This window comes from Pelecanus crispus, chromosome 16, assembly GCF_030463565.1.
Source record: "Pelecanus crispus isolate bPelCri1 chromosome 16, bPelCri1.pri, whole genome shotgun sequence".
Taxonomy (NCBI): Eukaryota; Metazoa; Chordata; class Aves; order Pelecaniformes; family Pelecanidae; genus Pelecanus; species Pelecanus crispus.
In genome coordinates, this window is record NC_134658.1 from 4,508,585 (window position 1) to 4,524,256 (window position 15,672).

A 15,672-nucleotide genomic window follows, 5' to 3' on the forward strand; every position below is an offset into this window, starting at 1 on the left:
GAAAGGGGAGGAGATGGCAGGAGATCTTGCCCCACAGGGCTGTCCTGAGGTCCTCTCTTCCTCCAAGTCCCTGTTGCCCTCTGGCTGTGGGAGCAGAGCAGATGAGAATTACAGAATCATTTAGGTTGGAAAAGACCTTTACGATCATCGAGTCCAGCCGTATGAGGACACGCACATGACCAGGCAACCTTCCTCCCACCACACCTTGCCAAAACCCCAGACGGCCTGCGGTGGGTTGCCGTGTTACCGCATCCCTCTCCGCAATTGCAACTGGAAGGAGAAATCACCTACTTGAGAGTCAAAAATTGCACGGCTGCAACAAATTTTAATAGCTGCTCACTTCTAAATGTCCCTGAAAGAGGCCACAAATTCTCACCGTGAACTGAAAAGGGGGATATTTTAACATGATGAAGCACACTGATGCTCTGCTCCAGATGGGACTCATCGGTGCTGATCAACTACATTGATCTGCACAAGAAAGGTTCAGCAAAACAGAGCAGGCTTCAGGGTTCACGAGATCTTTGCATTGCACACTGGAAAAATGTAAAATGAAAAGGCTTCCAAACAATCCCCACAACAGAGAGCAGATTTCTTCAGAGCCTGTGGTATTAAGCTGATGCAATGTTTATTTCAACTTTAGCCTGGGCTGTTGACACAAAAAGATGGAAATCACATGAGAAGAATATCTATTTAAGGTATAAAGAGGACCCAAAATAATCATGCTTTAGAGAGGATAGAACTAATCTTTGCGCGTTGCATCACATGTATCTGCAGCAATAAACTGCCACCGCTTACGCAGAGCAAATAGCATATAATCCAATATGCCTTTCAATCCCACCAGCCCAAGCCTCGGCATACAAACGTTTGTTCAAAATACATACTTAAAATTAAGACACATTTCAAGACGTCACCCTCCTACATATTATTGCATTCAACAATTTTAGTTTAACTCATCCTGATTGCCAAAATAACCAGTGTGCCTGAAAGAGAAAAGCCCTCCTACCTTTCCAAAGGTCTCTTCCCTTCATTTAATGCAAAAGCTTAATATTATTCTTAAAGCTGTGGTTAAAACAAAGCAGCATTAGAGACCTTCACTGAATTTGTTCCCCCAGCAATGCAAATTTCCTGGGTTGACCAGGTTTGTTTTGGTTTCAATTTTAGGTTTTTGGGGATTTTTTTTGCAGGGAGGTCTTCTGTAAAAGCAGGGATGGTGACCCAGAGGGTCTGTGCTCCCATCGGAGCGATTCAGAGCTGCGCCAGATGTGGGACAGGCTCTCTGAACTCTCTGAAGCCTCTTCACTCGGACTTAGCCCCACCAGCCAGCTGCGGGGATGAGCTGCAGGGCCCATTTTAGCCTGGTCTCCTGCAGAAGCCAGGTTTGAAGCCTCATGCCCTGCACACCATCTCCCCTCGGTGAGCTGCGCTGGGTTTCTCCAAACCCAACGGAGAGTTGGAGGCCACTGAAACAGCAGCTTTCTACCTGCACGGAGAAAATGGGCACCCAAGCAGACAGCCTGCACGGCCATCTGCGGGCACCTGATGCACCAGGGACGTGGCAAGGCAAAGAAGGTGCCGAAACCCAGATGTGTCAAGGCTCCGAGCTAGACGGAGACACAGATGTGCAGAAAACCACACTGCATCGGTTCTCCTCCTCCAGTGCTTTGCACAGGAGAAGGCAGGACAGCCTGGCATAGCCCAACCAAGGCAGCAAGAGCACGCAAGGGTGATGCTCCAAAACGCTGCCGAGTTGGGCATTATGTCACCTCGTTTCCCCAGAAGTCTTGCAGGAGTTTGTTTTTGCAAAATTATCACAGAACAGGCTCTGCGAGAAAGCTGTAAAACCCAAGTTAAATGAACGGCTACAGCGGATTCACGCAGCATCCTGCTGGCTCCCACCACCACCCTCGAGGAGGGGGAAGCTTCGCGCCTGCCGCTCACTTCAGGGGAGAAGCAAAAAAAATCTGCAACGCTGAATTTCCTTCTCCCCTGAACCAGAAACATCTGCAATTTGGTTCAGGAGAGGTTTTGAAGGGGCTGTGCACTCATGGTGGGTGGCCACAGGGCTGCGATCGGTTTGCGGATGCAGTGCCCGGTGACTTGCTCCTGCAGCTCTTACTGCAGTTTCTGTTCCGCCCGTGATCCCTTGCTAGCGTGCGTGGATGCTGCTGGCCCCGTTAGCGACACGCGGCTCTGTCTGCAGAGACAGCCCAGCCACCATGCGGCCAATTCACGCTATCAACACCGCTCCAAACACTCCTAGAGATGCTACAAGGAGGTGCAGGAGGCAACAAGCTACGTTCAGCCGAACGCGCATCACCCCGAGCCCATCATGCAGGACGGACTCGCCATGGCCACCTCCCAGGGCGAAGCTCCTGATGCCCCGGCACGCACGGAGCAGTACGGATGCGCTGCAAGACTGTCCCACCACGAGCACACGGAAATAGCAAGCTCTCTTTTGCACCAGCTGCCAAAGCAGTCCGCTTTGTAGTTGCTTCCTACTGTGTTTGTTTTGAATAAATACATTTGTAAGAATCATTATCTAAACACACATTGGAAGCACGTTGCTCTTAAAAATAAAAAGAATTGAAGCTCTTGAAATGAGGACTGCAGGGAGGGCACAGCTGAAGAGCAGCTCTTATCAGCCGCAGTAAACAAGAGCGACAGTCTACAAACAAACATTTCCTCTGGAAGTAGTTTTTCTCTTTAAATACCAACATTTCTGGAACAAGAAACGTTTACTTGTTTGGATTTCAAAGGCGCAGTGGCAGACCTTTCCTGGTGTGGGAAGGTGGGTCTCGCTGGCGACGAGCAAACGTCTCCGCATCTTTCCACCATCCCCCGGAACCACCTCGCAGCTCGGCCGGGGCCCCTCGGCGGCGCCGGGGATACGGAGATGGGCACGTACGAGCCCTTCCCTTCCTGGCCCTGCCCAGTAAGCATTGCACAGCGGCAGCCAGCACCAGTAACTCACTGGGTGCGGACAAACATCGTGCTGCAAGACCCAAGCATGCTCGGCCCCGGCATGGGCTCATGGCTGGTTCCCTCCCTTTGGACTTTTATGTTCAGAAATGGTTTCCCCTAAGCTCTCAACCGAAAGCGAAGAGATTTGTAAGCAAGCAACATAACCAAGAGGCCGTACTATTTAAAAAAAAAAAGCACCTTTGCTGCACAGAGATGTTTGCTAAGTAGCATTTTGTTTCCAACCCAGCTCACAGCAGAGCTGACATGAAGAGTGAGGTTCCTACTGCACTGCTCTTCAACTCGTTATTTGGAGAAAGCACTGCCCACAGCCAAACCACAAGTGGCTTGTTTTTTTTTGTTTTTTAATTAAGTTTTCTCCCATTGCTATTCCACCAGGCAATTCTGCAGAGCCCGCAGGTGCCTCGGGAGCTCCCTGGACGCTGGAGGAGGACGCTCTGCTCTTGGAGGAGCACCCAAGCAGCGCCGCTCACCTCCTGCTCTGAGCTGCCACACTTGCAAATGCTGGATTTGGAGATTTTTTTGGTAAAGGATGAGGGTTTGGTGCCAGACAGCCTGTAAAAGGCAGGCTCTTCACAAGTCTAGTGTAGAGAAGGCGTTTAACGCTACGGAAATAAGCAAATCACAGCAAAACTTAGATATGATCCCACATAGAGATTTCAGAGTAAAAATCTCATCAGAAAAGAGTTCACGTATGTATTTATATTTAAACATTTTTAAGTTTAAGAACAACCTCCTCCAGACAAGACGCCTTTAGCAACAGGAAGCAATCTGAAGAAAAGGTAATTAAACACACGCAGAGCAGCCTGCGGGGAGAAGACAAAGAGGCTCGGCCCCCCCCGAGGAGACCCGCACCCCCCACCGACAGCATCCCCCTTCACCTGCGCCACGGCAGCCCCCGGAAGAGGACCTGGACCTCCCGGTGTCCCACAGCACTCCCGGGAACATCAGTGCTGCGATGATGAAGAGGGAGCCCCGCACACCTCTTCTTAAACGGTACCAGCATCTCCGAACACCAAACGTCAAAGCAAACGGCTACACGGGCACCTTAGGAACCTGCCGTCCCCTGCACAGCAGAGCCCCCAGCCACCCAAATATCCCGAGCCCCCTCCAGTCTCAGGGGTCACCCCCGTTTCTATCCAAGGACATGGCTGTAGGGAGCACGCAACGCCTCTGCAGACTCATTGTCACCCATACACTCACCCTACTTTCCTGCATCAAAATCCTTTAAACAAAATAGACTTGAGGCTTAAAAGGAGTATAATGGCTCATTGCTCACCCTGTTCCTAACGTCCATGGATTCATTGACCCAACGCTAATTAATATCTGGCGAGCAGAGGACAGCAAAACTCGGTTTCAATCCCACACCATTGCACAAGCTCTGCTCTTGCAGACGTCGAAAGACAACCACCCTCCAAGTCAAACCATTCCCCTTTTCCAGCCTGCACACACGCACAACAATTTCTCTAAAATCCGGATTTTAAAGTGGCTCAACAGATCCCAATGGCTCCCTGTTGAGAAAGCCTTCAGGCCTGGAGGATGCCGAATTAGCCACTCTCTGCGCCTGTGCTCCCGGAAGGTTGTCATTAAGTGACGGTGCGTTAGTCCTCTGGAAATAACGATGCTGCTCCTTTGGGCTGTTTCGTGACAAGTTACAGAGGCTCAAAGAAACCCTAATATTTCGATACGCCTACTATCACCGTCTCCTACCTGTCAGCGTGCTCCAGTCTCTCCTATTTAGGCACACAAATAAGCGTAGTAATAGTAAAATCTAACTTATCCCTGCTCCCAAGCCTGGAAATACGATTTATGGCTCGCGCCATCACTTAATTCCCAGTGGTTTAGTCTTTCAGAGAGAGAAGGAGGAGGACTGTCCACCGGGAAGGTTCATTTCTCAGAAACAAAACCCGTTGCGCAGCGATGCCCAACTCCAGATAATGGTGATCACGCTGCTAGAACAAACTGTCTTGACCTTCCTACCCAAAAATGCGCGGCTTCGCCGAACGCTACCGCTCCAGCAAGAGCTGGAGGCGACGACAAGAGAGAAACTTCTGCTAAAAATAGGCAAGAATCAAATAGTTTCAGCAACAGCGTGGGTTTTTTTAAAAATGCGTTCCTTCCCATTTCATAATATGTGTGAAAAGCACACAATTCACCAGGGAAACTAACTACACAGAACATTGCTCTGAAATAGATAGCACAGGCTGAAAATTCAGTTTTTTCAAGACCTGGTGCATGTGCAACAAAGCTGCGTCTGTGGGTGGGAGAGGAGGAAACTGCAACCACCACAAGCAGGACTCGTCCCACGCGTGTGTTCGAGTAACGTATTCTACTCATGATTTTTACTACAGGTAGAAAAACATAGCAGAGAACTGGTTTTGGGGGGGGGTTGAAACAAAATAAATTCAAATGCATCAAAATAAACCTCTCAATAAGAAATTCAAATAACTTCAAAATACTGTAAAGCACTAGAACCTTTCAAAATTTATAATATATTTTATTAGAGGAATAATGAGCACTGGCATTTTATAACCACTGTTAGCATTAATGTGCATCGTCTTTTTGTGCCGGTACTTTGGGTCCTGAACAAAAGGGATGCTGTTGCTCAGCCGGCAACGCTGCCTTACCCGGAGGGTAATGGGAGACTTCAGGAGCCTCATCCAACGGGGGAAAAATAAACCACCCAACACAACACAGATGGCACATTACAACCGCCCGGATTTAATTCTCACTAGACCAGCCCTCGTAATCTACTGTATGTCGGCAGCACCGTGCCCCTCTTTCATCTTCTGGTGTCGTACAGCTTTCCTATTTAAATGAGGGCAAAAAATAGTAGCTCACCATCTGCTGAAAGCAAATCATTTATGTCAAATTGAAGACTGGGCTTATAAAATGACCTGACTAAATGGAGCAGTAAGTGCATTACAACCGAAGGGAGCCGGGAGCTCCTCCCATGTATCCTCAGAAATCCTCCTGGATGCTACAGAATTCCTCACGCAGGAATTCACGGGCTTTGCTCATCAGTAAAGCACTGAAATTTAAATGAAAACACGTACTTGTCACTGGAGCCTTGTCTACAGCAATGGGTTTGGAAAGCCTGCCCATGTGGGACACGTTAAGAAAACGCACTTGAACTTGGAGCAGTTGGACCCCGAATAGAGCGACGGCGCACGCCCCAGGCTGCCAGCAAAATAAAGCTCCTCACAGGCTATCCCTTCTCCTGCTGCCACGCAGAAGCAGATCAGTAGTTTGCTGCAAAGACTAAGAAAACCATGGGTTTAATATAAGCGTTGCTTCCTGTCCCACAGCGAGCAGTAGAAGCGACTCTCGGGGCTCCCCTCCCCTGCTTCAACAGAGGCCAGAGCAGAAACAACAACATTTCGCCTCGACTGCACGGCGCCTGCCAAAGCTTTCCCTCCGCAGAAACAACTCCCCAAACCGCCCGACCGCACGAAACCCCCCCCGGAGGGAACAGCGAGCTCAGCCCCGCGGGCGGCAGTCGCACCGAAAGCCTCCTTCGCAGAAGGAGCCAGTGTCTGCCCAACTTGGCGGAGGAAGGAAGGGACCCCCGGCACCCGTCCCCACCCCGCAGGCAGCTCCGGCACCCGCGCTCTGCAGAGAGCATCCCGGCGGGCTGCTCCGTCCACCGGCCTTCCTCAGAGGCAGGGAGTGCGGTCAGCCCAGCACGCACAAAGTGAGGCGGGCGCCAAAAAGCCGTGCAAATAAAAGCAGCGGGAACGGCGCAGCCCGCACGCTCGCAAGAGCGCCGTGAGCGAGCGGTACTTCGTCACGAGTGAACAAAGCCAAGGACGCGCGGGCTTCGTCCCAGCAGGTCACGCCATCGCACCCGCTCCCGACTTTGCACTCAAGGAATACCTCGGGTGGCTGCAACAGCAGAACGGAGGGTAACGCCAGCGCCACACCCAACAACAGCCTCCTTCCTCCAGCAGCACACTGCTGTCTAAAGCAACAATTAAACACAAATAAGCAATAGATCTCAATCAACTGAACAGGAGGATTTTTTCCATGCATTATTCATAAGGGTTGGGTTTTTTTTTTCCCCCCTGCCTAAACACAGATGTGTTTACTCACACAGTGCCTCATTTACACTCAAGGTTTAACATAACAGGGCTCATTTTCCTTCCTTACAGTTTTTTCAAGTACAGGGGTAAAGCGCTTTTTGCTTTTGTTGTTTTCCCTTTGGTTGTTTGCAACCCAAAGCTATAATTAGAACCCAAGAGGGACCTGCACGCTCCTTTGATAAAGAGCTGCCTGCTAGATAAATACCAGCCCTGCACACACACAGGCACCTGCCAAGTGCGTACCGCTGCAGCACCAAGAGCCAGAAGGATATTTGATGCTAAAAGCTCTTAACAGGCTTCATCGCCTGCTGCTGCTCTACAGCGGGGCCGACGGCTCCGCTCACACGCGCGAGCTGTTCCTCTGCTGCTTGCTGGGGACATCGCGCTTCACCGCTTCATCTGTAGTTATGCGGCTGCAATACAATTCGTATTCTTCCGAGCGCCTTAAATACATCTGCCACACCCTGGTACAACGCCCCAAATGAACTGAAACATAACCTATCGCGCCAGTTATTTTTACGTTAGCTGCACAGTAAATGCACAACGTTTAAACTAAGGGAACCACTCGCAAGAAGGGCTGCCGCGGCCGGAGTCACACCAGGCTCGCCCTCCGCCAAGCCCGGATAAAAGCCACCTGAAAGCATCCTCAATCTGGGCTTTAAGCTGGGCTTACTGCTTCAACATCAACACTGAATATGAAGGATATTTAAACTAGTTAGCACCTACACTACCCTACGCTGATTTCGAGACTTTTTCTCCTGTAAATCAGCCACCGCTTCTCCTCCTCCTGACACCAACACTCCAAAAATACTCAATGCAATGGAGAGTCGCTCTCCGCCGCGGTGAGGACACGCCGTCTAGACCGGTCCTTACACGGGTCTGCCCAGAGGCAGCAGCAATGTAGTGTTGTTCCTGTTTTAACAAGTTATCGGCCACAACGCTGAGTTTGCTCTAGTGTGCTCACTGCAACCACTGAGCAGCAAGCAGTGAAGCGGGGGGCTGCAAGGGGACAATTGCCTTTACGTTCATTATCAGCAAGCCCTGAACATTGCACTTTTAAAGTTTAACAATCCCCACCTAGAAGTGCTGGAAGGTACCGGCCAGCTGCAGATTATCCTATGAAATTCCTCAATTCCTGGTTTTCTCAGCAGGATGGCCAAGCCTCAGTCACTTACAGTGGTGCAGAGCAACAGAGGGGACGGGGAAGCTGGAGATGTCCTCAGAACCCACCAGCCCGGAACGACCCAGCCCCATCACGGCCACGGGCTCTGGAGACACGACTGGGATGGCTGCAGAAGCTTCGACAAGCCCGGGAAGGATGAGTCAGCCAGCAGGGAGGTTGGTAAAGCTGAGTTTCACTGGGTGGGTACGCACCACCACAGGTATCGTACTCGCAGCAGCAGCAGCCTGGTTTTAGGCTTTGTTTCAGGAACCTGCCACCCTTTGGCATTTTCCCTTTTCTGAAGTCTCCTCTTCTCCTTCCAGGGCTCAGCATCACAGGCAGCAACGCCAGGACAGCAAGAGCCTCGTGAAGGAGGAGAAATTTGTTCCCACCACAAACCTGGGGCTGTATACTCCCAGTATCGCAGAAAGAACCCAGACTTCAACCATTTGGAAACTCACATGACCGTGCAGCTTAGCTTTAGAAACCACTAAAAGCTAATTAAAGTCCCCCAACAAAACCAGAAGAGCCTGCAGAAGCACAAGCCCCACAAGTCCTCTCCGAGCCGGCTGCAGCTCCCCAAGGCACATAGCAACGGGGAATGCAAACTGGGATGCAGACCCCCAGCCAGCTGCTGACCTCGCCTCAAGGCCAGGAACTGCAAAGCATCTTCTGCTGGCACCGTGCACAGAAGGGAGGTGGGCAGACACCTGCCCCAGAAAGCTCCCCCCCTTTTTTTTTTCTTTTTTTTTTTTTTTTTTTAAAATCGTGCAGGTGATGAGTTAATTCAAACTCTGCACCATTCCCAGAAAAGCATCCCATGGGGACGATCCCACTGCGCATCTCCAGGCTCCTGCCTGGGCCCAGCCAGCGCCATTCAAAGCCTGAGTGCAACCATGTTCTCAGCCAGACCTGGTCCACGGGTAACCAACAGGCAGGCCTGCAAACCAGTCATTCGGATGTTTTCCCCAATACTCACACCCAAGAGTCAGATGCTGTTCGTAAAGCCTCAAGGTACCGACTCAGTTTGATTGGGACAAACTCAAGTGCCACCAGGGCCCCAGAAGGACGTTGCCCTGACGAACGTCTCTTCCGTTAGCGATAGGACAAGAGGAAATGGCCCCAAGCTGCGCCAGGGGAGGTTTAGATTGGATATTAGAAAACATTTATTCACGGAAAGGGTAGTCAAGCATTGGAACAGGCTGCCCAGAGAGGTGGGGGAGTCTCCATCCCTGGAAGTGTTCAAAAAACGGGCAGAGGTGGCACTTTGGGACATGGTTTAGTGGGCATGGGGGTGTTGGGTTGGTGGTTGGACTGATGATCTTGGAGATCCTTTCCAACCTTAATGATTCCTAGTTTTTACTTTCATTAAAAAATAATCCAGCCACCAAGCCAGGAAGCATGAAATTATTCCTCTCCCCTTAATTGGTTTGGTGGTGGACTTGGTAGTGTTGGGTTACTGGTTGGACTGGATGATCTTAAAGGTCTTTTCCAACCTAAACGATTTCATGATTCTATGATTCTATAATGCAGCACCATGTATTACAGAAGAGCATTCCATGTCCCAGGCATGCACTCGGGCACTTAACACCGCCTCCACAAGGACGGTTTTCTTCCCATCTTTCCTGCTCATGACGCTCAGTGACTCCAAAATCACCCTTCCCCCTGGGGTGGCTTCACAAACTGGAGAGCAAAGGAGAAGATGGTTCCTGGAAAATCACAGCTGGCATTGCAACACCTCCCGCGCGGAGGGTGTTCCCCCAGCAGCCCTTCAGGGATTCTGCACCCACGCAGCACCTAACACCCACCTGGAGTCAGCTAAGCAATGGGAGATCATAGTGTCAGCATCCTCGCCGGCAGTCCCCATCCCACCACAAAGTACTTCTCTTAGCAAGGCTAGGGAGAAGCCCACAGCGAGCACAGCTTTCTAATATTTCCATTACACAACATACACTGTCCCGGATCTGGCACAGTACTGCCCGTTTCGTGCACGCAAAAGCACCTTGCAGATTCCTGGAGGTCCTGCCCTGTGTCCAGCACCTCATACACACATCTCACTTCTGCTTCTAAGCAACAAGATCCCAAACCACCATCCCGGACAGCCAAGAGCTGGTAACGGGTACCGAGACAGTGGGGAGACACCAGGACACGAACCCACCGACGACTGTGACCTCCCCAAGGCTGCATCCCAGCACGGCTGGCAGGGGATGAAAATCCTCCCATCCCCACCAGGAACAGAAACAGAATGGGAGGGAGCATGAAGCAGCAATTATATATCTTCTTCTACGCTCAGCAGTCAATTACGCACAAATTACCGAGCGGCTCAGTGCCGTCACCCTCCCCAGAGCTGCTCCTTTCGGTACCCGATGTGGCTGCAGCAGAACCACCCTACCCAAGACTTGGCCTCCCAGCCGTTCCCACCAATCTGTCTGTTTGTTTTTTCCACCCAGCAGTGAAATCAGGCAGCTTTAGTTTTTAATCCCCTTAATTAGGGGTGTGCAGCAGTCTTCATTCCTTAATTACATCCATTGACACATCTGATGCAACACATTTACAAACAAACATTTTCACTGGAGATGGCTTTGAATCAAAATTGCCTTCTTTTCCACACTGGCTGCGCCGTGTCGCCGACGGGGAGAAGACATGACCCGGCGTTCTGGATGCTTTAACAAGACACGCTCACGCACAGCTTGGAAATGCAATTTTCATTAAATAATCACCTGTTCCTTTGGCAGGGTTTAAGCACGAGGTGAGTACAGGACTGAGAAACCACTGGCAGCCTGCTTGAAGCAGCAGAGCGGGAGCACAGCTATTAAAAGTTTGCAGCAAAAAGTTACCATCTCAGGCAATACTCTCAATATTGACCCACGGGCTAGAGGGACGCTATTCCAATGCCAAGCCGGTTATTTCGGTACGTCGCCTTTCAGTAGCCCAGTTAAAGGCGGACAGCGGCCCTCTTCATTTCAGTTGCTCAGCTGTCAGGAATCCCTTTGATCCTCTGGGAGAGCAAATACCCAGCGAGCACTTTATTACCACCACTTCTGCTGCCGACCCAAAATAATTACGCTGACACCTTCTGCCTGCGCAGGGAGCCATTACAGCGTTATCCCACGGGGTGCCTGTGTTCACTCTTGCTTTGAATTACTACGGCGGACTCCCATCCTCACGCGCTAATGGCTCACCAGGACACGGCAGCTGAGCTCCAGCACGCAGCCTGTCCTATCAGCCATAGGAAACAGTAAGCAGGATATTAAATATCGTCTTGGGGGGGGAAGGGAGGGCACCGATTTTAAAAATGGGAAGGAAGATAACATGGCATTGCGAGATTTTCACTGCTGGAGGCCCAAGTAAGCATCCTCGCTGGTCCCCGCAGCACCCTCCGCTCAGCTCCCGCATCAACCCTCCCGCTCACGGTCGTTGCAATCATTTGCATGGAGGAAATGTGCACAAATGTTGCTTGCTTCAAACTACAGAAAAGAAAAGGAAGCTGTGTTCACCCTCGGTACCTGCAGGGAGGGGATCAGAAACATCCTCTGCACCCACATTACAGGGCTTGTTTGCGTGTATTTTCAGTTGCTGCCTTCCTTTCTGCACTCGATGGGTTGGTATGGGAAGGGCTCTGTAGGTTTTGATTTCACTGAACAAACACTAGCTCTGCCACGTTTGAGCAGTTCTCGAGAGGTAGTTTTTTACTTCTTTAACTCCCAAGCTTTGCCATCCAGCACATCAGGACAGCGTCAGTGCTGAGTCTCATACTGGTGCTCCTGGATGGCCCTTGCATTTCTGAATAACACACTGCAGCACCTTCCTCTCCAGCCGTGCTTAATTCTGCTGATCCAAATATCGCTCCACTCCAAAGCCTACGCTGCTCAATGGACAAGATGCGCTAAAAGGATCTCTCCCACCCTCCTGTCCGGCTGCACTGGACCTGCTCTCCTCCCCAGCACCCCACTGCTCCCCTCCTACCCTCTCCCTGCTCCCAGGGGCTGCCCGGGTCCCCCCTTCCCCAGCCCACTCACACCTTCCCCCCCCCGCAGCCCTTTCAACCTTCTCCCTTTCATTCTGCATTAAATGCTGCACCGGGAGAAGCTTAACGTCCCCGAAGTCATTAAAGAGAGCCTGGGCGTAAAGACAGGCCGGCAGACCGCAGGCGTGCGTGCTGGGGAAACCGGGGCATCGCTTTGAAGTTGTAAACCAGCTTTCTCCGCTCCCACCGGTGCCGATGCACGCCACCACGGCACAGCCGGCACGCTGCCAGCCACCGTCCAGCTGAGAAGACGACAGCAAAACAGCTCACAATTTTTTATACGTTGCAATATTTTAAAAGAAATGAAGAGCCACGCAAGACAAAATAGTTCCTCTAGCAAGGATAAAGCATATGCAGAAACCAGAAAGCAGCTAGTTTAAATATCTCCCTGTTAAAATAAATCGTAGCTGAGGCTAGCGCTGCTGTCTGGATAAGCTACTGGTCTCGTGTACACAATTTAGCGTCCCATTGATACTTATTTTGCAAGTTAGGTCTCACAATAATCCTTACTCTATTCAAAGTGCGCGCATGTGCGTGCACGCGCATGCACCCAACAATACGAAGGTGGTATGAATAACTGCATGTTGTTTTGGAGAAGCTTTGATTATTTTTCCCTTTTTTATATTTAAATCCCAGTTGTGCAATTGCCTCACAACGCAGCTGAAGCCTCACTGAGCCCAACGCTGCTTCATCCAGCTGAAAGCTCTGCAGGCTCATGGGGGCTCAGCACGGCTCAGGTATTTACCAAGTACCAAAACCACCAGAAAATTAAGACTAAACCTTATTATCCTCAGTATTTTGGACTCAAAACCTACTGGTCTTGTCCGGCACTCAGTAGCGAAGACTGAATGGAGAGCCCCAGCTAGAATTATGCTGCAAAAGGCCTGCGAGTGCCCCGGTCACAATACCAGACAAGTGAGCTCCTCTTTTCACTGTGCTGCTGACAGCAGGAGCAACACAACAATATCGCTGAAATCCACATTCATGCACCACAAGGGAATAAAATGCCACGCAAATCCTCTTTTCTGCAAGCTCTGTTGGTATCATTGTTCAGGCTAAAACTGCCATGAGAAGACCCTTCAAATGATGCCCGGGCGAAAGAGTGGAGAGAGCAAAAAGCATCGGTGAGCTCACCCAGGCTCCCGGCCAGGCGGCTCATGCCAAACCAGCTCTTCACTCCTCCAATAAATATATTCTTAAACCACCTCCTTTGCACTTCCTTCAGGTTCTCTTTATATATACACAAGCTGAAGGTAAATGGTCGCCTGTTCCTCGATAAGACGAAAATAATGAACATGCAAACGAGGTCTGACCAGGGCTCAGCTCGCTCCGAGACACCTCCTCGCTGGTGTAAGCTGTTAGCAGGGCAGTACGGAAAATGAGAGCAGAGCAAAGCCACACCAGCTCCAGAAAGCAGACTGGGGTTTGCAGCCCTCGCAGTGGCAAGAAAGTGTGGATCAAGAGTAAAAAGCAAAGACAGAAACAAATGTAATGAGCTGGTCTCCCATTTAGGACATTGGTGCACGCACACGCAGCAGCCTGAGCTCATTTCAGCTCCCCAAACTAAACAAGTTGTAAAAACTGTTTAGAAGTGAATTACAACTCCACATCAAGAACATTTCATTATCTTATTCCTAAGCAAGGGAGATGCCTAAAAACCATCTGCCTTACCGGGCGGTGTCCCCTCTTCAGCAGCCAGGGAAGGAGAGGAGCCTGCCCCTGCTCCGCGTCTGCACCTTTCGGTTTTGCTTTGACGCACGCCTGCGTTCAGCACAGACCGCGCTGGCGGACGCTCGCAGCGTGCGTCACTGCCATGGGGATTTGCCGTTTCCCAGGCATTTTACCTGCTGACATTACGACTGCAAGCCTGTTTGTTTTATTTAACCACGCTCCTACTCTTAAGCTACCATCCAATTACTGCTCCCAATTACTCGACACTCAAAAGCCGACATTAATTACAGAGCTCCCTGCGCACGAGGTTGCTGGCAGCTGCGCTGCACGGAGTTGGAGGCACTGCTTCAAACCCACCGGCATCCAGGACCAGCCTCTCCTCTGGGAAAAGAAACGGAGATTCCCGGTCTCGGCGGCAGACTAACAGCCCTGAGCAAGAAGAGCAGGTTTGGTGAAAGAGCGGATGAGCAGGAGGTCATCGGAGCCTCAACACCCCAATCTCAGCAGCCTCTGCCAGCCCCTCGGATCCCCCGCGCGCCCGCACACTACATGTCTGTTTTCTTCTTTGGGATTCAACAAAACACAGCAGCAGTTCGGGACTGGGGATGTTAACCTGGAAATCTCCAGGATGTGGGGCATACATCACCATCAGGGGCCAGCCCCATATAAATTCATCCAAGTTGCAAGTGCCTTTGGCAAACCATTCAAAAAAAGGAGGACGGAGACCCCAAACTCCCCAGACTACAGGAGAAATGCCCGAAATCCTCCCTCCAAGCACGGGTCACTTTAAACCGTGAACCGAGCCCGTTCAGGCATTAACGCCGGACCTGGGAGGTGAGACCCAAACCAGCTCCCTGTTGCAGAGACACGGGAGCGCAGCGCGAGCCTTCGGAAACGGCGCGGAAGGACCCCCTGCAGCGTGCGAGGCCGTCACAAACACGCGGGCATCTGCAGACGGCAGCGCAAGAAGTTCATTTTGCAACTCGCGTTGCTCAGATTTAATAATCACCCTGGTGCAAGACATCCTTCTGTCAGATTTTGAGAAAGATCCCATAAACTTTGGTCTCTTTTTTTCCTTTCTACAAATAGACATCTCTTGCACAAAGGGCTGATGCAGTGCCACTTGCGCGAAACAGCTGCACGCCAGAAGGAAATATTGCTTTACCACAATTATCTACTCATTTTTTAATTGAATATTAGATTTTTTTTCCAAAACGTGTGTTTCTCTTTGCGTGGCGCAGTGCACTTTCAGAGTTTTTCACAAACCGCACTGCGAAATTCATTCTTGACAACAGCTGGGAAGGCCAGTGCTAGGTGACTTCTATATACAAGAGGAAAAATAAACAGGTAAATAGCCCTTCTCTGTGCTTCATTTCTGCTCCCAGTCCTTGCCTACCTTCCCAAACCCGAGGTTTTTGAGAAAACCCCATCTCGTCGCAGGGTTGCTCAGCAGCAGGGCTTAGAGACCCCGCTGGACCACGAGCAGGGAACGCGGTGGTGGCACGAGCTGCTCGCATCAGGGACGCGCCTGCACGGGGACACGGCGAACGCGGGCGACTCTCGCGCATCTGGGACCGCTTCGGTCGCGTACTTCGGGGCAGCAGAACACGCCTTTCCAATCCACAATACGTTTAATATTAAGAGCGGCAATTAAATCAATTAGTGGTCACCCAGTGAGCTGCCAGTTTACAAAAGGAGCTCATTTTAAGCAGCAAAATCCACTTGTAGCACTGTTTAAAATAGGAAGACGC

At 50.8% G+C, this 15,672-nt stretch overlaps 1 protein-coding gene across 2 annotated transcripts in view; it reads right to left on the reverse strand.

The window, feature by feature from the left end:
• The window catches only part of EPB41 (erythrocyte membrane protein band 4.1), a 100,488-nt gene that overhangs the window by 53,691 nt on the left and 31,125 nt on the right, over positions 1-15,672 (reverse strand). The gene's annotated exons all lie outside the window — the stretch shown is intronic.